At 37.9% G+C, this 25,122-nt stretch overlaps 1 pseudogene across 1 annotated transcript in view; it reads left to right on the top strand.

The window, feature by feature from the left end:
* The window catches only part of LOC308244194 (nuclear prelamin A recognition factor-like), a 5,586-nt pseudogene extending 1,068 nt beyond the window's left edge, over positions 1-4,518 (top strand). Inside the window, exon 2 of the transcript in view lies at positions 3,177-4,518. The product of the transcript in view is annotated as a nuclear prelamin A recognition factor-like (transcript). The remainder of the gene's footprint in view (positions 1-3,176) is intronic.
* Positions 4,519-25,122: the final 20,604 nt, after the last annotated feature.

The following is a 25,122-nucleotide window of genomic DNA, read 5'->3' on the forward strand; positions in this document are numbered from 1 at the left end:
ATATCAGCTAAGGAATATAATACATGTATAGCCTATGACTTGTGCTTATATTCATAATGTTCTCCATAATATTCCAATGCAAAAGCCAGTTTGTCTCCTAAAGTGCTAAGGTGAAGGTGATTAGTTAAATAATTTGATTCATAACTAAAGCTACATGCCTTGAACTACCAGTGTCCCATTGTCTAATGGCAACATATTCATTATGCCTTCTAATCTAACTCAATCAAGTAAATGATCTCAGATTTATCTTTCATGAAGAGTATAAATACATACAATCTGTCTCTCCCCTCTATCTCTCCCCTTTCTTTCATCTCCTTTTCCTCTCTTCCTTTTTCCTTCCCTCTGCCTCTTTGTCTTTCCCTATTTCTCTCTATTTATTATTAAAATATAAACTGAAGCACATTAAAATTTTTAAGAATATCTTTGAATTCCCTGGCTGGGCAGCTCAGTTGGTTGGAGCATTGTCCCTTACAACAAAGGTTGTGTGTTTGATTCCTGTAAACATAGCCTCAGTGAGGATTAAAAAACAAAAAAACAAAAAGAATATCCTTTGAATATCTCATCATGTTTCAGCAAGCACAAGCAGCAAATATCCCTGGCAGTACTGAACAACCCCAAGTGAAACAAACAAGAAGGCAATAGCTGCCCCTGGGAGAGAAACCAATAGTGCCCAAAAGCAAATTCACAAGTCACAGTCCAAAGATTTCATTCTACAAATGTTGTTGTTGTTGTTTTTTTGTCTACCAATCTGAAAGGAAGGGAGGGTGTGAGATTTATTATTACTCTCTAGCCAGGCAGCATAGCGAGAGGCCTGCAGGAGGTGACTTGGATAACAATTTTTACCCTTTGCTTATTTCCACTAGTTTTCCCAGGATCCAGTTTGCAGGCTCTGGGGCATGTCAGGTGTCCCAGTGGGTTTCATCCTAGTCACCAGAAACTGTAGAGGAGGAATAATAATATTCCCTGTACCCTTTATAGTGAGTGCTTTGCTGAGACCCCCTTTTCTCTAGGCACCTCATAAATGGATAAGCTTATCCAGGTTTAAAGTTTCCCACTGTAAATCAAGATTATCTTTGGTAAGATTAGCCTGCTAGTTTAGCCTTAAAACAAAAATGAATTCATCTGATGTCTCATATTGGACCCAGTCCTACCCTAGAATTATCCCGGATTCTAAGGACCCAATCTGATTCTGGAACCAGTCTGCTTTCGAATTCAAACGTTGTCCAGACATGGATGTGGTCCCGTTTTTAAGTTGGACCCAATAGGACTCCAGCTGGTTTCCAGACCCAGTCCAGAAAAAGAAGAGGAAATAAAGTCTAGAAGCACCTAATGCAAACGCTACAGAGCTAGGATCCAAGTGGGACTTACAACCTGCTGAGGCAGCGAGGAAACAGCAGCTCAGGGGCTCCACAGGTACAACCTCTGTTTGGTCCTTGCTTCTGAGGGTCCTCTTCCATTCTTCATTCTTGCTTTGACACTAAGAATGGTTAAAGGTAAACTGAGGCATATTAAATTTTAAAGATTTGAGTTGATAAAAAATTAATTTAAATTTGGCAGAAACCAATCTAGCAGATAGAAATCTAGCTTCAAGGAGGTGTATAATATGAAAGACTTTAATAAGCAGAAGAAATTGGAACAAGGAAGTTAAATTGATGGGGAATAAGAGACATTTTGGGGGGCTAGCAGTCTGAATCTAGTCACTGCCCCTTTAATTGTCTGGTCCTGCAAGACCTGTTTACTCCCATTCCAGAGAGGCCACAAACTTTCCCCAGAAGAAGTTATCAGTGCTAGCGCTAGGCCAGGCCTTTGGTTGAGGGCTCAAAGCACCAGCACATACGGCTCTTTCAGAACATGCATATTTGGGAGACAAAGGACTGCAAAAGATATAAAAAGGGACAACTTCCTCCATGTTGCTGCTCAGAATTTGAAAGATATTTTTTTCTCTGGGCCCATATGTAATAAAGCATAACTCCATTTCTCTAAGCATTGCCTGGTTTTTCTCCGGTCTTTTGTAACAAAATGAGGCAAAAGAGTAAGTAATGTTACTTTCCTTAAGAAAGGAAAGGACAGGGTCTAGTAGGCAGATGGCCTAACTTTTGTTGATCCTGCTGATTCCTGATTGACTGGTTTAAGATTCCACTTCTGAGTAAAAACTATAATTAAATTAAGTCTCCGCTTGATGACACAGGGTTTAGCATAAGCTACTCCATTTTGGGTTTGTTGTCATAATTTTAACACTATCAACATATATTCAAGCATTTTTAAGTAGTTATAGTTATAAGACTTCTATATTATTTTGGTCTAGAATCTACAACAAAAAAAATGTCTAATTTTTTTAAAAGCAGTTATTAAAAATGCATAAAATAATATTGCTATTTGAGGTAATGATTATGCATAGAGTTCCAATCAATTTTACCTTATCAGTTAATGTCTAATCTAGATCCATCGTCTGGCTCCAAGACCAGGGCTCCTTTTTTTTCATCTGCAGCTGCAATAATGGTAACAAGGTTATGAACTACCTCCAGGTGTAAGTATATTCTAAGTGATTACATAATGGAAGTAAAATCCACCACTGTTTTTTATATCCTTCATTTCTTCTTTCATCAATATACTTTGTGCCAGTTTGCTTGATTCTGTGTAATCCTAATATATAAAAACCCAGGGTCGGTAATGATCGAATGGATGACCCGTCCATCCCCCTGGCCCTCAGGCTCCATTGATCATGGGATGGCTAATGAGGGAACCAGGGTCCCTCAGACTCCAATGAATCTATGGCAGCAGCAACTGGTGAGTGGGCCCACAGGCTCCCATTGATCAGGGGATGGTTAACAGGGAACCAGAGTGAGTGGCGCGGGGACTGGCAAGCAGCTGGAAGGCAGGCCTCTTGGTCCCTCCTCCTGGCCCTCAGACCCCAATCAATCGGTGGTGGAGGCGGAGTGGAAGTGGGGACTGGCTTCCTTAGTAGTCCTGTAGGTTCAATTTCTGGAAGATAGGCCAGGCACCAAAGGACCAGCACCTCCGGCATGATCCCAACAGTGCTGCTGGCCTCCTGGAACTCTGTCTCGGGCACTGCAGCCACTTCCCCTCCCTAGATGTTCCACAAGGAGAAAACGATACTGCCAGCAGCGCCAGGGGTGACCAGCAGTGACTGACTGCTTTCCTTGTGCTTCCTCCAGTCACTTCCTCCAGGCCCCCGCCCACCCCCTCCAGGTGAAGTGTGATCACTGCAAACGGAAGGAATGTAGTAAAAAAACAAAAACAAAAAACGATGACCAAGAGACTGCCACAGTCAACATCTGGAGTCCGGCTCAGGAGAATGGAGAGCAGGAAGAATTCCGTAATTTGGCCAATGCCAAGATATTTCTGAGTGACTGCCTGGCATGTGACAGTTGTGTGGCCACAGAGGAAGGAGTCCAAGTTTTTCAACAGAACACCAAGGACTTCTTCCGTGTTCCGAACGTTAATAAGAAATGTGATAGCTCACAGCACAAGGTCCTGGCAGTGTCTGTGTGTCCTTAGTCTCTGCCTTATTTTGTTGCTAAATTCAGCCTCAGTGTCACTGATGCATCGAGAAGGCTCTGTGACTTCCTCAAAAGCCGTGGGGCACACTGTCTTTGACATGAAGATAGCTGCGGACTTCAGCATCCTGGAGAGTCAGGAGGAATTTGTGTGTCGGTACTGCCAGCACCATGAGGAAGAGCCCCGGCTATCCATGCTGACCTCCGCCTGCCCCAGCTGGGACCGATATGCAGAGCGTGTGCTGGGTCATCCCATCACTCCCACCTCTGCATGGCCAAGTCTCCCCAGCAGATCATGGGCTCTCTGGTGAAGGATTACTTCACCAGACGGCAGAACCTGTCCCCAGATAAGATTTTCCATGTCATTGTGGCTCTGTGTTATGACAAGAAATTGGAGGCCCTTTGAGAAGATGTTCCCACAGCTTTACATAGTTCCCAGGGTGCTGACTGCATGTTAACCTCAGGTGAAATTGTCCAGATAATGGAGTAAAGTGACCTTGCCTCGAATGAAGCCACCGTGGACACTCTGTTTGGAGACATGAAGGAGAAGGAGGTGAGCTCCAAGAGAGTGCCAGCTCCGACAGGTACCTGGCCCACATCTTCAGGCACATGGCCAAGGAGCTGTTCAGCGAGGACATAGGAATGCTCACCTACCGCACCCTGAGGAACAAAGACTTCCAGGAGGTCACCCTTGAAAGGGACGGAGAGGTTCTGCTACGCTTTGAGGCTGCTTACGGCTTTTGGAACATACAGAAGTGGTCCTGAAGCTGAAGAGGGGCAAGTTCCCCTGCCACTTCGTGGAGGTCCTGGCCTGCACTGGGTATGCTTAAGCGGCAGGGGCCAGGCCCAGGCAGATGCCGGTTGTGCAGACAGGGCACTGCTGCGGCAGATGGAAGACATCTACGCTGCCATCCCAGTGTGGCCCCTGGAGATCAGCGCCCATGTGCAGGAGCTGTACCAGGAGTGGCTGGGGTGGGGAGGTGACTCCCCCTGGGCCTAGGCGGCCCTGCACACTGCCTAGCAGGGCCCAGGGCAGCCTACCAGGACATCAAGTGGTAAAGGTCCAGCAGATGCCTGGCCTGCAGGCCGCCTGAAGAGAGGTGTCAGGCATGTGAAGGAAAGGCTTAGCATCTCTGTCATCGCTTTGGTTTTCAGAATTCCCTGCTCCCCATCTGTTGGCTCCCTCCCTCTATAGGGGCGCTGTCATTGTCACAAGGGTGCAACTGAAATATTGTATCTCGAGAGGATTGCCCCAATGTAGAGGATTGCCCCAATGTATGTATCCTTTTATCCAATGATGAAAAAATCCCAAAGAACAAGAATGGAGACAGACAACTGTCCTTTAGGCTTAAAAAAACCCCAGAAGTGTCCTGCGAAGAGCTGAGACTTGGTTCTGTCCACACGCCTCAGAGAGATGGGATAAGGAAATGGCCTGGTTTGGCCCTAACTTTACCCACTTATGTTACTCTTGAAGGTGACTTTGCCACAATGTGAATAAACTGCCACTTTTTGGAATAGGGGCTCATATGAAAGTCTGCATTCCCAACTTTTTTTGAAACAGATCTATGTTCTACAGCTGTGGCCACCGTCCTGAGACCAGGTCCTGTCGCTGGGAATCAGGGGGCACTGGAGTGGAGGATCCCCGCCCCCCCCCATGCCCTTTTACATTCAGGGATTGAGCTGAACTCACTTTGAGGGAGGCCTGGCAAGGGTGACAGGTGTCACAGATGGAAGGATGGAGAATGGAGAGGGGGACACCCTGCTCTGCCCCTCCCTGGATGGGGTCAGACAGATGAAGGCTGGCCAGCCCGCCCCACAATTGGGTGAGATGGCGTCCTCTGTGTCCACCTCTCACCCCGTGGGCCCGTCCATGCCCCTCAGCTCCAGGCAGCCCTCTGTGTTCCACAACAGTGCACTCTGCCCTCACATGCTGCTCGCCCTAAGTGAGAAGGAAGAGAGCAGTTGGCCCACAGACAATTACACAGAAAGATAGGGCTCATGGCTGGTGATCGCAGTGGCAGTGGCGGGAGCCTCTCCTGCCTCCATGGCAGCACTAAGGAGCAGCAAGCTGAGTGGTAAGGAGCAGTGAGCAGGTGGGCGGTAAGGAGTGAGGGGTTCTGGACTGTGAGAGGGATTTCCAACTGTGGGCTTAGGACAGGCCTAAACCAGCAAGCGGACATCCCCTGAGGGGTCCTGAACTGCGAGAGGGTGCAGGCCGGGCTGAGGAACGCCCCCAGCCCAGTGCACGAATTTCGTGCACCAGGCCTCTAGTATGAGATAAAGGGAAAATGACTCCTGACCACAACCTGTTTATATTCAGTTGTATGGGACAAATAAGTAAACATATTATTTTTAAAACAAAATAAAATATTAGGAAAGGATCATAAATGAGTGAGTAGAGGAAATATTCCTAACCTTGATGTAATTTGTGAAAGATGTTACAGATGACCATTCAGGAAGTTACAGGAGCAGAATCTTAAAATAAAGTTGCATTATAGCAAGTACAGAAGCAGTGAACTATTTCAAGAAAAACTGTGATGTGGAATACAGTAGCTGGCAGATCCAGGTGACAACTACAAATCCCTCTGGATCTACTACCAAGTTCTTACCAAAGTCACATTCCCTTTGGCTATTTCCAGACATTGTGCACAGCAGATTATCTACTACTGGCCCTTCCTGCCAGATTGGATTTCCTGAAATGAGTAAACTTTGCTTACGGACTTCACATTGGTATGTCTGAGATATTCTTAGAGCTTTTTAAAAACTTCATAAAAATCTATAGTGTAAATTATTCCCTGGCCAATTTTTCATTTGCTTTTTTTTTTTTTTTTTTTGCTTTCAGAAGTATCATATTTATTTTGTGGTTTGAAGGTTCTCCATGCTACTCATTTTCTCCTAATGTATTCTTTATAGGGATTTCCATAAAAAATGTCTAGCCTATTTATTCCTGTCATGGTGTCAGCTTGTAGACAACCCAAAATGACACAGCTGGTTCTGAGAATGTTTTGAGAAAAGAGATTTTAAGAATCCCTGATTTATGACCCTGGTGGCCCTGTCCCAAGTGTATGGGCAATGTGGGTAATCGGTGCCTTAAGGTGGTGACCCAAATGGCTAACATTTTCATCATTGGGGGTGTGAGAGACATCCTGGTGGAAGACACCTTGCCAATGTGATTATTCCAGCATTCTAAGCTTGTGGAGGACTGTGCATCCCCGAAAAACAAATCCCTAACAGAGGGATAATGGAATAACTGAGATAGATTAACAAAAACTTAAAGTCTACATATGCAAAGCAGATAGTTTTTTTTAAATGTATCTTTCTTGTTGAAAGTATTATAAATGTCCCCATCCCACCCCCCCCCATTTACCCCTTCTATCCCAAACCCATCCCCTGCCCCAGCCCTTCACCACATTATTGTCTGTGTCCATGGGTTATGCATATATGCATATACATTATTTGGTTACTCTCTTCCCACCCACCCACCCCTGCCTTCCCTCTGAGATTTGACAGTTTGTTCCATGGTTCTATGTCTCTGGATCTACTTTGTTCATCAGTTTATTTTGTTCTTTAGATTCCACATATGAGTGAGATCATGCGATACTTATCTTTATCTGACTGGCTTATTTCACTTAGCACAATACTCTCCATCTGTCTTTTATAAATCAGTTATTCTTATCTGTGTGTGAGTATTGAACTATTTATATCCAATCAATAAAAGTTATTGATTTTTGTGGAATGTCATTGAAATCTTTAAAAACTATGTATTTTCCTTCTTAGTTTTGGATTAATCTATAGGTAGATGATGTGTGTGCATGCACACACATTCTAACATATATGCATTCATGCACAATGTGGTATGAACTGTTCAACTAGAGTAAACTTTGTGCCAATCAGAATTCATCTTGGCAAATTTTTCAACTTCTATGATAATGGCATATTTTTTATGTTAGCTAAGTTATCAGTTGTCTTCTACATAACAAACTGATCAAAATTTACTGAATCACTAATTGTTATTGGGCATTTTGGACTCTGCCTAAGTGGGGATTCTTTTCCAGTTAGTTTGATGGATTGGATTGGGTTGCCTGTTACAACATTTAAGACTAGTGCCTCTCTACACAAGGTCTGTCATCCTCCAGCTGACTAGTCTGGGCTTTTTCACATGGATGTTACAGAGTTCCAAGTGGACACTTGCAAGGCTTCTTGATATCCAGGCTCAGAACTGACACAATTATTTACAACAAATTCTATTAAGTTATAAGACTCAGATTCAAAGAATGCAACTGACAGGATTTCCTTCTTTCTTGTGGCCATTAATATTATATTACATGTATATACCACATCTTCTTTCTATTCAACACTTCAAATGTTGCCATTACCTTTGCATATATAACCAAAAGTGGGATTGCTGGAACATATGATTTTTAAAAAACCTCCATATTGTTGTCCATAGTAACTGTTCCAATTTACATTCCTCCTAGTAGTGCACAGAGTTTTCTTTTCTCCACATCATATTAACCCTATCTTTTTTTTTCTAACCATTCTTTTTTCAGATACTATCTCAGAGGAGATGGGAGAGAGGAAGAGAGAGATAGAAACATCAAAGATGAGAGAGAATCATTGATTACCTGCCTCCTGCACTCCCCACATTGGGGATTGAGCCTGCAACCAAGGCATGTGCCTGATCAGGAATCGAACCATGACCTCCAGGCCCATAGGTTGATGCTCAACCACTGAGCCATGCCTGCTGGTCCCATTCCTTTTTCTAATAATTTTTCCCCCTAGCCATTTTAACAGGTGTGAGGTATGTCACTGTCATTTTGATATGCACTTCCCTGATAATTAGGGATATTAACTACCTTTTCATATACCCATTGGCCATGCCTTCCTTGAAAAAGAAGTTTATTTCATTCCCCCGACCATTTCTCAATTGACTTATCTTATTTGTTATTTATTTCTATGAGTTTTTAATATATCTTGGATATTATCCCCTTAACCAATATATGATTTGCAAATATTTCTACCATTTTGTAAGTTGCCTTTTTATTTTGTTGGTTATTTTAATTATTGTAAGTACTCTGAAGGAGAAATAGAAGATGGTGCGAAAATATGTCAAAATGAGTCAGGAATAGCAGATGCCACTGTAAATGGGAGTTGGGGAATGGCCAAATAACAAATATTAACAGATAACTTTGAGTAGACCTTATTTTTCTTTTCAAATGAAGAACTATATAACTTTTTCACATTTGTCTTCTATTCAAGGTTTAGCCAATATATAATCATGATATTTTTCTATATTTTCTATAAACTAAATCTGATAAAGTAATTATAAAGTTTATTTTGAATATGCAACCTGAGGTAGACAGAAATAAAAAATAAAGTAAACAGAGAAAAGTTTATATAACATATGCATGGTTATGGCATTGCTTTGAGATTCCTTAGGATAAAAAAACAGAATGGAACAATGATAAAGAAAAAAAATAAACTTACATAAACTGTTTCAACTTACCTGTAAACTATTGTAGGGGTATTATGGACTTGATATGAGGGAAGAGTGGTAAAAGTGAGGTTTTGTGTAAGATTAACAGCCAGTTAATATGCTATAATTGATGATCAAGTTGGCACTCAACAAGATAAGAAAAATAGTTGATATACCAAACTACAGAAATCACTGTCTAGGGAGTCAGGGAACCTATATTTTAATTTATACTATACCACCATACCTGTGAGAATTAGATAAAATGTTTAATTTATAAACTTTGCCAATTAGAGTAAAATATCTTTAAGGCAATAAAAACTGATTGGATATTTGAGGAATTTAATGTATTGTTTTCAAAAATATGATGCACCAAAATCCTCTATCATGTTAATGGGACCTTATCAGAACTAGTGATTTTTATGCACACATGTTTGATAACACCTGTTTGGTGAATTCTGCATTTGATTTCAGTGAGTGCTTGGATAAATATTCCCAACAATGGATATGTGTATAGTTACTAACAGATTATTCTCTTTAAGATTAATTTAGAAGAATTTTTTAGTTGTCAAGATGAGTATGTGATGACTGTAAATACTTATCAATGTATTTTGATGGAGTTAAAATAGCATTTAATAATTTTCTTGGCTAGAGTGGGCTGCACATAGTGACTTTATTTTAACAGATAGTATATGCAAAGTGGAAAAATGAGTAATTTTGCAGTGGAGAAATCTAACAAATACTACCTCAGTCAACTGTGAACACAAACAGTGGTAAGTTATATTGACAGCATGTGCCCTTATATGAAGATATAAAAATGGCACTTTACCTCTGCAAGTGTTTTCCTCTCCCCTCCAACAACAAAGGAACAAACACAAACCCATGACCCCATTAATTGTGCAAAATCTGTCAAAGAAATCCCAATTTAGGAACATTCTAGAGACCAGGAGTCTCCAAAATTGTTTAGGTTATTAACACAAATTCTGAAATACTTTCACAGCCTAAAAGAGACTGAAAAAGACTTACTAAATAATTATATCTTGTGCTTGATCTGGGCATGGAAAGAATATTAAATAAAAACCAAGACATCTAAATGCATTATGGCCTGTAGTTAATCAGTTGATCAATATTAATATTAGTTTATTAACTATAACAAATGTACCATATTGATGTAAGATGTTATTAATAGGAGAAATGGTGTGGACATATAGGTGGTCTCTGTTCTATTTTTTACAACTTTTCTGCATTTGATCATAGCACAAAGCTGAGAAGAGATCTTAACAACTTTTCTGCAAAAGTAAAACTATTCTTGAAAAATGTTTATTTTAAAAAACATTATGTACTAAATTAATTAAATATATTTCTCTCTAGCTATAGCATAATTAGAACAATGAACTAGCTAGGATATAATAAAGGCATTGTGATCAATTTATGTTAATTTTAAATGAAGTGTAGTTATAAAACTGTATAATGCAAATTCCTTTACGTTCAGCAAATTTTCCCAATGAGTCAGAACATGTCTCATATCATAGACAGAAATTAGAAAAGGCTGCCTTTATAAACTACATGTTTATAACTTGTTCATATACATCTGATGTGCCAGAATTTAAACAATAAGATAAAATATTTATGTATAAAGTTTATATTAATTATATTTTCAAGCAAGATGTATATTAGTGATAAAAACATATTTAGCCTTTGGAAAAACATTAAATTTTATGAAGTAAATTTCAGTTCATTATATCTATTTTTTTTTAAATCATAACAGCATCAGGAAACTGTAGCAATATTTAGTCTTCAACTTTTCTAAGGTATTACAGAAGATTAATTACTTGAGTTTTTAAGTGAAAAAAGTAGAGAAACCATATTAGAAAATAGAAATTACTGAAATATTCAGATTTTACTTTTGGTGTGTGAACTATTTACAATGGCAGAGATATCCATACTCCAATTGGAACCCCAAAGATGAGAACTTGTACCCATACATTTCCTCTGAAATAAAGCATATTTTGGAGACATTTAAATATTTATTTAAGGGTAGTTTATTGAACATGTTTGTTACTATGAATAAATAATAGGTTATCATATTTAGCTTACATCTACCTTGTTTCTTGCTGACACTTCTGTTACCAAGCAGAGCAAATGACCCATGTCCTCTAGTATGTAATCAACACATAGTACAATGTTAATAAAGTGGGGGGAAAACATCCTTTCATGCCATTTTAATCAGGTTATCATTTTATTAAGAGACTGACAATATCTGCTTACCTCTGACTTTGAAAGCTTTTTTAAATGATGACTATTACATATATGATCAATCCTTAGAAAATTTTATAAGGTTATTTTCTTATAAATTATAGTATATTTTGATCTATGCAGATTCTTTGTAATAAGTAGTTCAGGTTTGATATGATTTATAACAAAATGACAAAAACATTCATTAGAGGATAATTTAATTAACTAAAACAAACTATGACTGTCAAAATTTTAAGTATGAGTGACAGGTAAGCAATTTTCCATGCATGACAAGTGATTATTGTTATTAATCTGTGATATAAATACCCTTCATGCTACATAACCTTATTTTTAGCATAACAAAAATCTACTTAGTATTTGTATCAGTCAAGATTGTCCCACTTGTGCTACAATAGTACAAAACTGTAAAATTTCAGTGGCTAAAAACTTTCAGAAGTTCATTTCTTACAATGTTAATTTAATCTAATGTCAGCTGGGTCCTTTGCTCCATTTCATTCTCAGCCTTAGCCTTATAGAATCTCCACTCTTTGGGATGTTGTTATTTACCAACTCAAAGGGAAAGAAACAATGGAGTATCTCACACCAATGACCTAACACTACAGCCCGGATTGACACAACAACATAATGTCCGGTGCTAGTTCCATGGCCCTGTCCAAATGCAAGGGAGAGTGTGTTGAGTTCCCCAAGATTGCTCCCAGCCTTGGGGATTCCTTAGAAAGGTGTACAGAGCTCCATATATAGTTGTACTCATGACTAAATTTTATTATAGTGAAAGGATACAAAGCAAATTCAGCAAAGAAAAGCTGCGTGGGATGAAATCCAGGGGAAATCAGGCACACGCTTCTGAGTGCTTTCCCAGTGGAGTTGGTCACATGAATATCCTCTGCCTAAAAGGTACCAAAATGCCAGACTCAAAAAAGTTGGTGTTCAGCATAAATCATACTGTTTATTTAAAGTCTAGGCACCCGCAAACCACCCTTACCAGTTTACTATTGATTAGGAACACCCTGAGAGCTAAGTTTCCAGATGCTAGCCAAAGTCAGACGTTGCAAACAAGCCATTCTAAGCATGGTAGTTCCAGGCCTGCTATGTTAATTCTTTTCTATACAGGTGGTGAGAGAGTTTAATCTGCACTGCACCCAGAAGAACAAGAGAACAGAATTTAGATAAACATTAAAAAGTATCTTCTTCTGTTACTCATTGTAATACTAGAAAGAGGTCAAGTCTAACTATATGAACTTACAGTGTTTAGAGTTCTTCCAAGATTATCAAGAAAATGTTAAAATACTTGGCAGCAAAATATTTTAAAGCATAAAAATTAGCTATTAGAGAAAGTATAAGTTCACAAAGGAAATTAACTTGAATATATCATGCTGTACAAGTAAAAAAAGGGGAAAAATAACATCAGAAAAATGTCTCATGTTAAAAAAATCTGTATCAATATTTGTATTTGCAATGCATATACATTTGAATATCTATATATATAAAACCCTAAGCGATCGGATGACCGGATGGCCGGTAGCTATGACCTGAACTGACCACGAGGGTGGCAGACACTCAAAGCAGGAGCTGCCCCCTGGTGGTCAGGGCATTCCACAACAGGAGCACTGCTCAGCTGACCAACGGGTGCCAGACACTGGCTCACTGCTGTTGAGAGCAGCTATGGTGGCGCAAGCCTCTCCGGTGAATACTCCCCTGCGTGACCCCCTCTACCCCGATGACCTGGTGGGTAAGGCCAGGCTGCGGTGGCACAGAGGTCCACTGATCCCCGCAGGCCAGACCGAGAGACCCCCACCGGGGCACGAATCTGTGCAATGGGACTTTAGTGTATATATAATATTTTAGAAAGGATTCATAAGAAGGTGAAAACATTTAATCTTGTAAAAAGAAAGATAGACAGGGATCTGTAATGACAGAGAAATTTCTTGTCAGTATAAAGGGGTGGGTAAAAGTAAGCTTACAGTTGTGAGTATGCAAAACAGTTTATTTTTGTATTATTTTTCGTATGAACAACTGTAAGCCTACCTTTGCCCCACCCTGTATACAGTTTATTATATTTGATTGTTTTTTATTCTTTATATATTACTTTTAAAATATAATTAGTTTTTTTAATTCATCTAGAAAGATAAGTGTGTGAAAAATCCCTTTTATTTTTATAAAACCCTACAGAAATATTTTAATGTTAGTTAATATGGCTTCAAGAGAAGATGGATTAAAGAAAACTTATCAGCAAATAAAAAACATAAAATATTAAATACATAACTCAGATAGGAAGATATACAATACATCCATTTAAACTGAGGTCTGAAGATGAGGTAACAAAAGTTTTGTTAGAAATGTTAGAAGAGTATCTTTCTGTTTCAACTTGCCATTATTTCTCCTGGGCCCTCAAAGAATGCTTTCTTGCCTCAAAATTTCAAATAATTCCTCTGAAACATCATCTAAAATAGGTACTGGCATTGCCCCTCTCACACAGATTTATTGGGCTGCGGATCTAGATCAATATTAGAGAAAGGGATGTATTTTCTTCTTATCACCATTTTTCTTAAGCCTCCCTCTTCCCTAAGCAGAACCCCCTGAGCATGCATGTTTCCCTGCATGTCCAGTTATTTCGTTGGATTTATATGAACAAATGAAAATCTCAGGGGTGAAAATAACACAGTTAAAGCTGGTAATCCATTTTAAAATATCATACTTCCACCGTTTAAAATAAGCAGAAGTTTTTGAAAATGATACTTTTCAACACTGGCAAGCTACTGTGCAACAGAAGAACCCAGCACATAATCAGGAAGGATAAAATTCGCTAATATTTGTACAGATTAGTTTGGCAGTCTACATCCAAGGATGTTCACCTCAGGATTACTAATAAGGAATAACAAACTAAGATTACTTAATAACAGTATTGATTTTTAAATACTTGTGAGGACATGTTTAGTAAACCATCAAAATAACAAAAAAAAAATGGGAGAATGAGTAAATCAATTATGATATTTACTTTAATTGATGTATATTATATGTGGTAATTAAAATTGTGTTTTCCAGGCTCCTTAATGCCATAGAAAAATGATCAAATACAAGTTAATTTAAAAAACCAAATGCAAATATTTGTACATTCTGATCCCACTTTATTGCAAAACGTAAGTATACTAATATTTATATAATTGGAAATATTGGAAAATAATAGTTTTCTGATAGTGATTTCTTCTTGCTTTGTGATTATGAGTGCTTTTTTCTCATATGTACCTTTTTATATTTTTAAAACTATTTACAATAATAATATATTACTTTCAAAATTGCAAAAGAGAAAAATGATATTTTAAGAAGTATAGAAAATCAATAAAGTAATTAAAGATGAAAGATAAATTATTGTAGCACAAAATGATAGCTTTTAGAATCTTAAGGAATAAACTTGATTAAGATAATGATGTTTAGAGAAAATACTTAAGAAAATTTGCCCTTCATGACATTCATAATTTCTATCTACAACAGTGTCTGTACATGCTACTTTTATATAAAGTCCTTCTTCTAATGTTAACTCATTTAGACCTACCTAGAGACTTTCAAAATATAAATTAAAAATGACATTTTTAATTTGTAATTATGACACTGGCTTTCATATAATTAAGAAATTAAAAATTTTTAAATGATTTTGCAGAAAATATGCATGTTTGATATCCCACATACCAAACTCTAATCCCATGAAAATTAAGGCTGTTGAATTATACCAGCATACACTCCTTTTTACAAAGCCTGGAAATACTTAGAAACTTCTTAATGGACTCATTGTTGGTTGGATTCTACTTTATAATCATTATAAGAAGAAAGGATGCATACATGAAACATTTTTCCCCATTTATTAAATATTACAAACTTTTAATTTGCTTTGAGGGTCAAATATTTTTCTTATAAAGGCTAAGGTCATCCCTAAATCACAGCACTTATTAGTCAATGGTGAATACAAAGTGACTACAGTAAGGTAAATTAAATTCAACATAACATACTTACCTTATTCTAAATAAAATGTCCTAACATACTTAAAAATCCTCATCTGCTCCTTTTTCTCTTCCCTACCCCTAACACCTAAACTCTTTTGTGTGTATTTTAAAACATGGATTGATGGGGAGTGTGTGTGTGTGTCGGGGGGGGGGGGGGAGAGAGAGAGAGAGAGAGAGAGAGAGAGAGAGAGAGAGTCTGTAATTTCTCAATATTTAAGAGAACTTGGCGGCAAGCACCAGCTATAAGCAATGAAGAGAGGAGTAAAAAGAAGTTTTATTGTGTTGGGTAGCAGGATATTCAGTTTGGCAGAAAGCTTAGTAACCACAGTGTTTTAGGCTACTCCATTAAGAAGAGAAAATGATGACACTGAACTCTGAATCTGGACCTGAAATTTTCATAATTGATTTACAGTAATGTCTGTGGAGGGGAAGTTCACCGTGCTGAATGAACAGGTGATGTGGCTCAGAGAGAAGGGCATTTGTGTATACTGTAAGTTCTCATTATTTCAGGAGCATAGAGGATTTGGAAACAAGAACTTGACATTTTCAGAGAATTATTGCAGTGCTAAAGAGTTCAACGTGTTTATTCTTGATACCTAGAAAATAAAGTGCCTCTTGCTCTGAAGTCTCCAAACAGGATTGTGTTGTACTAAAGTTTAATCAGCATTCAGTCAAAACTACTTATGTGGATGCTGAAGGTAGATAACTGACTTTTAAAAGATTACCCTCCTTAGGTTTTTTGTAACAAAGGGAAATGAAAGTAGACTGTAAGAACCAGAAAGACTTAAGTGTTTTCTTCCAAAAATGTTTCTTTCAAGGTGTCAAATATAAACAGCATTCATTGTCCCTTCTAATGCCTTCATTATATCAGCGATAAACTTCTAACTTCTCAGATTACTCTCAGTCTAGAGGTCTGTACACACACATACACATCACATCACACTAAAATCCAAACTAGGGTTTCCTTCCCGAACATGAATAGTCACTTGCAGCGGCTTTTATGGCTACAGCTTTCAGCATAAAAATTAAAAGGTAATGAAGAGGCAAAAATAATAAAGCAAAAGGAAATATAGAAATGATGGAAAGAGCCCTGGCTGGTTTGGCTCAGTGGATAGAGCATCGACCTGGGGACTAAAAAGTCCCAGATTCGATTTCTGGTCAGGGCACATGCCCGGGTTGCGGGCTCGATCCCCAGTGTGGGGCATGCAGGAGGCAGCCGATCAATGATTCTCTCTCATCATTGATGTTTCTATTTCTCTCTTCTTTTCCTTCCACTCTGAAATAAAAAAAAAATATATTAAAAAAATAAATGATGGAGTTTGCTTTTCTTCCTTTTTATGTTTGTCTTGATATGTCTTTCAAAACCATGTGATAATTAATAACACTTTATTATTTTTTTCTGTTTTCTTCTTAATACGTTTTTCCTGAGTTAAATTTTATGATTTCTGGTTGGCTATAGTCCACAATATCCCTCAGCTATTAGATATATTTTGTTTCTCTCATATAACAATACATTTTCTTGCTTATATACTGGGTTGTACATATCAACACATATAGATTGAATAAACATCACTGTTTATTCAATTTGTCATTGGGCCCACTTGCAAATGTATTTGTAAAAAAAATTGCTAGAAGTGTAAAACAGATTAAATGGGTGTAGATGTAGATATTTAAAAGCTTTATACATGTTGTCAAATTGTATTTCACATTGTAGCAATTATATTTACCTTGTGTATGGGAAATATCTATTATGATTTAATATTAATTTTAAATAATATTTAATTTACCATTTTTACCATTTAGTTATTTTAAATCATTTACTATTTTATCAGTTTATTCAAAAAATAAACTTCATAGTTTTCTTATGTGTTTAATTTTTACTTCTACATGTTAACTAATTTATTCATTTTACTTTTAATTATAGACTGTGTAGAATTTATTTTGGTATAAAGTGTCTGAAATCCAGTTCTATTTTTTAAAACATGTTTTTATTGATTTCAGAGAGAGGAAAGGAGAGGGAGAAAGAGATAAAAACATTAATGATGAGAGAGAATCACCAATTGGTTGCTTCTTGCTTGATATGCTATCTTTATTATATACTATTATTACTGTCTTGACTTTTGACACCAGGCTTGCCCCAATGGTCACATAGCAGATACGTCATTTTCAAGCACTCACAAAGTCCAATGTCAAGAGAAAAGAATGTTTCTCCTTTGTATTTAGAGTAAAGAAATTTTTTTCAGGGGGTTTGTAGCAGATCTCATTTTATTTTTCAAAATTCTGCAAGTGAACTAATAAAAATTCACCTTCTAGGATGGGGAAGTTCTCATCTTTCACTAAATTTTGCACCAGGCAGCTGAATACCTAAAGAAAAAGGGGTTTTTGTTTGTGTTTTTTGTTTTGGAACTTTAGTTTTTTGAACAGTTTTAGGTTCACAGTAAAATTGAGAAGAAAGTAGAGATTTTCTATATGCCCCTACATATGCCCTAGCCTCCCCCATTATAAACATTGCCCACCACAGTGGAACATTTGTTATTGATGAACTTACATTGACACATGATAATCATTCAAAGTCCAACTCTTAGTGTTTTACATTCTATAGATTTGGACAAATGTCCAATAACATGTATTACACAGCATGTTTTTATTGCTCTAAAACCTTTCATGCTCCACCTATTCATCCTTGCCTCCTCCATAACCCTGCCAACAACTAATCTTTTTTACTGGCTCCTTAATTTTGTCTTTGCTGGGGGCTAATTCCAGCAGATCATAAATGCAATAAGTTCATCAAAAGGTTGGTGAACCTTGAGTCTTCAGCAGGGCTAAAGAAACATGTTATTGCCTGCTGCCAGACAGCTGAGGGCATTTCCCCAAACCTGAAAATCTACATGTTATTACCTGCTGCTGGCCAAACAGCTGAACAGCCAAGGGCAATTCCTCCAACCTGACCAAACCTTACCTTTGACATGTATATCTGCTTTGATATAGGGCAAAATGTGGGAATAAAAGGCCCTGGATGCGTGGATTCAGAGAACTTAGTTACTAAAGCTAAGCTCCATCTGGCTCTCCCAAAATGCCTTCCAAATTTATATTTCATGTCTAGTCTCTTATAAATTTACTTGCAGTCCCTTTTCCAGACTCCTGAACCCTTCTAGATGCAGGATAGCACCCCAGCAGGCTTTTCAAGAATATCATGTAGTTGGAATAATATAGAACAGACACTTTCAGATTGACTGCTTTCACTTAGTAATATGCATTTAATATTTCTCCATGTCTTTTCATGGCTTGATAGTTCATTTCATTTTAGCAGTGCACAGTATTACATTGTATGAACATACCACTATTTATTTATCCATCCATCTACTGAAGAACATCTTGATTGCTTCCAAGTTTTGGTAGTTATGAATAAAACTACTAAAATATCTGTATTGGTTTTTGCATGGAAATAAGTTTTCAACTCATTGGGGTAAATAACCAGGTGCAGAATGGTTGGATTTTGTGGTAAGAGTGTATTTAGTTTTCTAAGAAACTGCCAAACCATCTTCCAAAATGTTTGTACCATTTTCCAATCTGACCAGCAATGAATAAGAGTTTCCATTGTTCCACATCAGTGCCAGTATTTTGTGTTATCATTGTTCTGGATTTTTAGCCATTTAATAGAGGTGTATTCATATTTTATTGTTGATTAAATTTGCATTTCCCCATTATAGTTGACTAGTAGCCCATTGCATGATATCACGTGCAGTAGGCCGCCCACCACTTCCGCGGGAGTCGGCGGGAACTGCAGCACGCTGCCGGGAGCCGTGCTGCTTCCAAAGGAGCTGCGAGGGACCCACGCCAATTCTGCAGGAGGTGGGAGGGACCTGCACTGCTTCCGCAGGAGGCAGGCCAGCCATCTCCTCTCCGGGCCTGTGCTTGGCCACGGAGGCTGCAGGCTGGGCCCCCTGTCCCTGCCTGTGTCTGCTCCAACTCTGGGGGGCCGGCCCGAGCCGGGCGTGGTGACAAAGCAAGCATTCTGCCAGGTCGCACACGCTGCCCACTCTCAGCGGCTGCCTCCCCCTGGGACCGGGGGACTCTGGCAGGGCTGAGAGGAATAGGCGCTGCCATCTTGTGGCTATGGGTGCTGCCATCTTTGTGATGGAGTGATAGTTAATTTGCATATTACCATTGTATTAGATAGGATGTGATTCATCAAGTGTTTTTCATATGCTTATTTGAGTTTCTATTTTCAAGGAAGAAAAGGTAGATAAGTTAAAGTGAGTTATTGGGGCATTCTATTCAAAATCAACTAGCGTTTCTTTGTTTTCTTTGTATAGAAGTTGCACAGTTGGTACCTTTTTTCCTCCTAGAAATTAATATATTTTAACTTATTTTCAATGATGTTTTCCTTCCTTTCAATTTTCTAATCTATATAGCAAGACACATTTAAAAAAAATAATTATCCTCTCTAGATATATAGAGATTATATATCTATACTAATAAAAGGGTAATACGCTACTTAGACTGGGTCAACTGGCCATCTTGCAGATTTCCAGCTTCCTTCAGGACAAAGCCATGGTGTTAGGGGCCAAGGCAGAGGCAATTAGGGGTGATATCAGGCTGGGAGGGGGTTAGAAGCAATCAGGCCGGCAGGGGAGGGCAGTTGGGGGTGACCAGGCCAGCAGGGGAGGAAAGTTGTGGACATTAGGCAGGCAGGCAGGTGAGTGGTTAGGAGACAGTGGTCCTGGATTGCGAGAGGGATGTCTGACTGCCGGTCTGAGGGTCACCCCTCCCATGCACAAATTTCATGCACCAGCCTCTAGTATATATATAATTGGTACACATGTATGTATATATGTGTCTACGAATATGTATTTATATATATATGAATAATGTATATTATATACATTTTAGTGTATCAACTAAATAATTAAGAACACTTTAATTGTCTGTAACACACTTTTCCATTAATTAAACATGAGTATAGTACAGCCGTGGGCAAACTACAGCCCGCGGGCCGAATCTGGCCCGTTCGGCTGTTCTATCCGGCCCGCGGAGTTGAAAGAGCGGAGGGTTCTCTTGCTCTCCCCTCCGCTCCTTTACTTTGAATTTATATTAGTTCACACAAACACTCCATCCATGCTTTTGTTCCGGCCCTCCGGTCCAGTTTAAGAAGCCATTGTGGCCCTCGAGTCAAAAAGTTTGCCCACCCCTGGTATAGTATCAACTCTGGCACTCTCTAACAAGACATTTGACAAAGAAAACCTGATTTTAGAGTTAAGCTTTTCTGGCTTTGAATTCTAGCTTCTTAATGTGCATGGCATCAGTCAGGCTATTGAGACTCTGTAACTCAGTTTCCTCATGAATAAGATGGGGTGATAATTGTATCTACCTTATGGGAGAGTTGTTAGAAAATGGGATATTTGTTAGGATTAATTCTCACAAGGCTATTGTACAATAATTGTCAAGTAATTTTAATTTTTCTTATTAATTATAATATTAATTCTTTGTCTCAGTTTCCTAATAGATTTATATTTCCTGTTTTGATGAACTGTTTTACATAATTAGAATGACTGAGAAAATTTTTAAATGATATACTCCAGTTTAGTATAATTTAATGTAACTATTGCTAAAATTTAATATTAGGCAAGTGCTGTAAGAGGCCAAAAGAAGGATTAGTTTGCTTTTTGAACAGTTCAGGAAACACTAGACTTGTGAATTTTAGCTATTACTTTAAAAAATAGATTTAAATAAAATCAGTTAAGTTGGAATTTTTTATTTTTTTAAATTTCTTCAGCTTAAAGCTACAGTGCAATTTTCTTGGGAAAGATGTGACAGCCGAGACCTGCACGGCTAAGGTTCAGGACTTGGAAAAGAGCCATGCATAAATGAAGAGACTAGACAAGAAATATGAATTTGGAAATTACAGGGAGCCAGGTAGAGAGTCTTTCTCAAGAGGAAAGGCTTCACTGGTGCCCAGGCCTTGCTAACTTTTTATTCAATTTTAGATATACATCTTGCCCTTATGCTGGCAATTCTGGTAGCAGACAGACTATCTTAAACATCAGTAAATATTAGTAAAGATTCACTTTGAGACTATTAAGTCAGGAAATTGCTTAAGCCACCATTGTCTCGACAGAACAATCGGTGCATAGCTTTAGCCCTTGCCAAAGCTCAAGGTCCATCAGCCTTCTGGGTTCCTTGTTTGCACTTTTCTGATAGTGTAGACAATGGATAGCTACCAGCATTTTCTGAAAAATCTGAACAGAAAAAGTAAGAAGAAACAATCCAAGCTCTCAACTTGTAAATGGATGTAAAACTCTTAAAGTTGTTTATTATATTTATTTACATTAAAATATACAATAGATAAATTTGAGATTTGATTGCTAAAATTTTAATTTTGAAATACTTTACAAGCTGAGAGGTATTCATGGTGAAACAGTGCTGAAAAGACCACATTTCCTGCTGCTAATGATTGAGTGAAAAATAAAACAAAACAAACAAAATAAACTGATGCTGCATCGCAATTTCCTTCTGCTTAGAGCAATTCCTATCTGTCCTTTAGAGTCAGCCTGGCCAGAAGCACTGCAGCTGATGCTGGGCTTGTGCCAAAAATTTATGGGATATCTTAAAATGCTTTATTTGTTAGTTTAATAATCTCCAGGCTATATTCCAAGAACACTAACCCCCTAGAGAAGTGTCAGTCGGGCTATGAGAAACCCTTCCACTCTGTAGAAAATGTTATTTCAAAAGTCCTTGTAAAAAAGGGCAATAGAAACAAAGTGAAAAAGCAACATGGGAGGGACAAAAAAAAAAAAAGGATACTGGAAAACCTCTTATTCTTTTTTAAAGAATATCAATTGAAATAGAAACAAAAGGTAGTATCACGACTGTATTTCTCATATCTATAAAATGTTGCTATTTTTCATGTCTGTGACACATGCCAATAAAATAAAACAAAAGCCAGTCAGAGAAAGATAAGTATCACATGATCCTGCTCTTATGTGGAATCTAATGAACAAAATAAACTGATGAATAAAATAGATCCAGAGACATAGAAGCATGGAACAGACTGTAGAACCTCAGAAGGAAGGTGGAGGAGGGTGGGAAGAGATTAACCAAAGAATTTGTAAGCATATATGCATAACCCATGGACCTAGACAATAGGAAGGTGAAGACCTGGGGTGTAGTGGGGGGGTGGGTTAGAAAGGGTCAATGGGGGAAAACAGGGACCTATGTAATACTTTCAACAATAAAGGTTTAAAAACAAAACAAAACAAAAGGCAAAATAAAAACTTGGGCCTTTTGGAATCCTGAAACGTTAAAAGATAAATAAAAACCTGGAAAGAATCTGAAGGGAAAGTCTTATTAAAAGGCTATAAGTAGGTATCACACAACTTTCAGAATTTCTCATGCTATTAATTCTCAACAATTTTATCAAATTTTGCAGAAAATATTTAATGTCAACAAATGTATTCATGAGCAGAATCCATTGTTGAATGGGGTACCACCTAATACAAAAACCCTGAAACAGGGACTCCATGAAAAAAAATAATAATAATAGATTTTCTAGCAAACAGATGGGAGGAGCTGGGTGTTTTGTAATTCTACTATCAATCAAATGGTTTTAGGATGAGTCAACACAAGCCTGAGGGTGCTATTATTTCAGTAAACATGGTAATGCATCTAGGTATTATATAGATAAAGATAAAATATTTTCCTGTTTATTTTTTCTATTAAACTTAAATTTTATAAATGTGTACTTTTAAATAAAACAATAATTTACCAAAACAAACAAAAAAATCAATTAGATGGAAGCAAATAAGCATAGATTTTTATAATGGTAAAATCTGGACCATGTAAACTGTCATAATTCATCATGAGTTTTGATTCTGGGGAGTTGTTATTTCCTTCTATTTTATACAGTAAATATAGAATGTTTTAATGTGTATATAAGATAAAATGATTTAAATATCCTTAGCAGAAAACTAATCTTCTTAATTATGGATCATTATAGTAAAAATATTTTCTAAGAATTTGTAGTTTGCTTTCCCCATGCATAAGTCAAAGATGCACATTATGCATCTCTCTAGTTTTCTAGCATGCAGAATGTCAAAGCACAAGCCTGTTGCTTTAACCTCATATTTATTTAAAAACACCAAGAAATACAGTAATTATTATTTTCTTAGCATGACATTATATAGTATTCCATAATTATGTTTAACATACTAGACTATGTGCAAAAAGAGAGAATACATTTATTTATTTATGCATTTATGCATTTATTTATTTATGCATTTATGCATTAACTCTCATTCATGACATAGTAGTGGAAAAAGTTTTACTCTAGTGCAGAAAGTTTAAACTATTAAAATAATTCCAACCATACATTTAAGTATAATGATAGAAGCAATAGTTTTGTTTGTTTTTTACTCCCTCAGTTCCTTCAGAAAGGTACGATGGAAGCAGAGGACTTTTAAACGCTTGTGATATTGGAGTAAGGTGGAACCTTTGGTGAAACCAATGGATTTTTCTCTTGTATATATGACCATTCTCTTCATTTGAATGTCAGATGCTGTTATTAATACTTCTGTTCCCTTTGTTTTATGTTCCAATGAATCTATCTCTTCAAAGTTATTGGAAAATTTTGGCTAACTGTAGAGTATATCAGGATATGGAAATGAACACTTTTTCAAATATTGCATATATGTTGCTTTATACTTTTTTCCTTTTTACTGAATTTATTAGGATGACGCTGGTTAACAAAATTATACAGGTTTCAGGTGCATAATTCCATAGCACATCATCAATACACTGTATTGTGTGTTCACTACCCCAAGTCAAGTCTCTGTCCATCACCATTTATCCCCCCATACCCTTCTTCAGCACCTCCTAGCCCCCTCCTCTTGCCATCACCATACTGGTGACTTGTCCATTAGTTTTCTTTTCTTTTTTTCCCTCAATACCTCTGATTGTAAATAGCCCAGTTATTAATAACTGGAAAAGAGTAAAGGCATGCCACTTGTGCAGCAATTAATAGGCATGCTCGGTAAAGTCACACCTGGGAACAGGTCACTGGCCAGAGTAGGCGTGGCCACTGCAAGCGCCAGTAGATTTGCAATACTTAAACTCCTAAACAAAGGAGTTCACTTTCTTGTTGCTCTTGCTGGCTGGGCTCCTGGCTCTCTTGTTGCAGGGAGCCACTCCTCTGCCTTTGCTCACATGGCTCATGGCCATGTGGATCCCATACAATGGACTGATGGATTAGAACTAATCTGATACTCTCCAGGTCCATCCATGCTGTCACAGAGGGTACATGTACCACTGCTTCTATATACACTCATCTACTGATGGATACTGGTCTATATCCAAATCTTGGCTAATATAAATAATGGTGAAATGAACATAGGGGTGCATATATCCTTTTGAGTTAGTGTTTCAGGTTTCTCCAGATAAATTCTAAGACGTGAAATCTCTGGGTGATAAGGTAGTTTCATTTTTAATTTTTTGAGGTAACTCTATGCCGGGCTGACCTGCAGACCCTGAATGGCAGATGAATGATTACTCTGACACACGTTTCTGTGAAAGAGAGGCTAAGGGGCTAGTTGGTATAAGGAGCCAAAAAAAAGTCCCAGTTGCCTGCCTCCTTAAGCTTTTATTGTAACAACAGCTTGAATTAAAATTAACCTCTAGATACAATCAACAGAGTAAGCATCCTTGATAAAACACCTGCACCTATAATGTCTTTCAAAAAAGGACATGTCTAAGTAAACACCCGAAGGCTTACACTTTTTGGAAAAGTCAAGGCAGGGGCAGGGGCCTTCAGCCAACTCCTGTCCCATGCCTTCCCACATCTCCCCCCTTTTTGTTTTGCTGGCTGCAGAAGACAGAGGGAGGCGGC

Source organism: Plecotus auritus, assembly GCF_963455305.1.
Source record: "Plecotus auritus genome assembly, chromosome: 3".
NCBI classification, from domain to species: domain Eukaryota; kingdom Metazoa; phylum Chordata; class Mammalia; order Chiroptera; family Vespertilionidae; genus Plecotus; species Plecotus auritus.